Here is a 2,500-nt window from a genome sequence, read left to right as displayed (position 1 = left end):
GGCCGTGTAAAAATTACGTAAATCAAGTAATAAACTGATCAGCCAAGATGCACTCGTAACATTGGCGAGCTTGCATGGGATCTAAGTAAATTTCAGAGAAAGAATCCGGAGGAAAAGGAAATTAATTACAATTAATTCCAAAGATAAAAGTCAGACATTGAATTTCATTTTACTCTTCCAAACAAGGAGCAAGGCACAATAGCAATAAGAAGAATAGTTAGAATACCTGGTATAATTGCGAGATTAATGAGGTATACTAGGATGATGCACAGCTTACATTAATTACCATTAAACTCTGGACTCTGACCTTGAGGACAGGTAAAATTTTAAACAACAAAATACGGAATGAAGAATGATAGCATAATTCTAGTGTAATATGGTGGAGAGCAAATGACGGGGAATTTCCTGGAGGGAACACAATGGTTGCTGGCTTCAAAGGGTGTTGAAAACGAGGTAGTGGGGACTACTATGCACACAAGCTGATACACAGATCCTCAGCTGAACACTCCTAATCTGCAATTGAAACACTTATGGTTACTCAACCAAAACTATCACCGTAATGAAGGAATTGAAGAATTGCACAGAAATTGCCTAGGCTGAGCTCGATTCCAGTGACTCAAATAGCATAAGATTACATTACACTTCTTGTCAATGCTTTGCAAATTAAACAGCACAAAATTCAAAAAGAAATATAGGTCTCACTGTGGGTATATTGCGCTATGGAAAGTAAAAGAAATTTGTTGAAGGCAAATAGGGAACATGGCTGAGGAAAACCTTAAATCCTGGCAATTTACCTTTCTTAGGAACTGAAGTTCTCTTCTTATGAGGGCCAGAGAGAGGGAGGGTAAGTGAATTATTTCATAAGAAAAGTTACTTTGGATACTTCCAGCCACATGTTGGAAATATACAGTTTAATGGAGCAAGGGACAGACCGCCTGTACAATTCTAAGATTGAGAGTCTCTCCAAGGACCTTTATAGCTTTGGGAATTACGTTTTCTTTCTTCCTAGATGGCGTTATGATCACTCTGTCCACATGGAAATGCGGGCAGAGTGGCTGCAACAGCACTCGACCACTGTCTTCGGTGCCTTGTCACATAGATGGGTGGCAAGAGCTAGTGGGGCATAAAATAAGAAGTCCTCAAGCTGGAAGAGTTCGAGGATGTCCTCCACACTAGTGGCTTTGAGAGATTCTAACCATCGTTTTAAGGCCTGGGTCTTTTTGAAGATCCACTTAGACCAGGTTTGGCCTGATTCTTTGGGCATATTTCTCCACCTTTTCCTCCAATGGTTGGAAATTACTTCAAAAGCTTTTATAATGGCTTGGCAGACAAGGGCAAGAGTTCCTTGATCCTCAGGAGGAAGAGCATTGAAGGTAATGGCGCCTTTCCCTTCAAGGTGCCGTCCCAGGATCAGAGACACTTCTTCAGTAGAAGGCTGATAGGTCATCAGGACCTTTTCAATATGGTCGAGCCAGGCTTCAGGCTCGGCTTCGTCCCATTTTCTTATGAGGGAACCTACACTGCTGAGAGTTGAATGAGGAGAGGGTGTTGGGGTGTTGCGTACGCTGATGAGCTCTTTCTTTCTCCCTCTCCTTTCATTCTGCCTCTCCTTGTTGCTCCTGGGCTATTCTTTCTTTCTCTTTCTCCTGCCTTTCTGCTTCTTCTCACTTCTCCCTGGCTATTCTTTTCTTTTTATTCCCCTGTCTTTATGCTTCTTCTCGTTTCTCCCAGGCTATTCTTTTGGCCTCTCTTTCTGCCTTGGACCCAATCCCTCAGGGCTTGTCTGGACAGTCCTTTCCAGCGGACATATAGAACTTGAAGTCCTCATTTTGCTGGGCTCTGGATGTTGTAGATCTTGAGATAATGCTTATATGGGTGGACCCTTTAGAATATCAGTATGTCTGAAAAGACCCAGGTTTCAGGGTGTCTGAAAACACTCAAGTTTGTTGATGATGAACTGATTTCAGTATGTCTCAAAGACAGTTTGTTCATGATGAATGAATTTTAATGTCTCAAAAAATGTAACTTGGATTTTATGTCATGCACAGACTTGGCTGGTTATAGCGTGAAATTAAGATGTTCAGGAGAATGATGGTTTGTGCGTGTTGAATGAGGTTAATTGGGTTCCTGAGAATTTAGGGTTTGTGCTAAATAGCGATTTGGGGTCTCGTAAGACTCAAGGTTGTTCTAATGAACTGGAATAAGCAGTCCCATAAGGACTTAGATCTGTGTGAAATACATTAATATACAGTCACGAAATGGATTTGGATTTTTAGTACAAGGTTTAACGCAAGCCTTAAATAATGATTTGCAGAGAACTGTCATAGTTGGCAGAATTAAAATAACAGGCTTACATAGAATTGGATACCACTTAATATGCTTTTGAATTTCTACTTTCTCACATAAACAGTCACAGCGCCTGAACGAATGCTTATGCTGGCGTCTCAACAAATATTATAAAATTACTCTAAGCAAATGGGAAGGGATAGCTTCGAAAAAT

Source organism: Macrobrachium rosenbergii, chromosome 25 (assembly GCF_040412425.1).
Source record: "Macrobrachium rosenbergii isolate ZJJX-2024 chromosome 25, ASM4041242v1, whole genome shotgun sequence".
NCBI lineage: Eukaryota > Metazoa > Arthropoda > Malacostraca > Decapoda > Palaemonidae > Macrobrachium > Macrobrachium rosenbergii.
The sequence above is the reverse complement of the archived record's forward strand: the minus strand, read 5'-3'. Positions refer to the sequence as shown.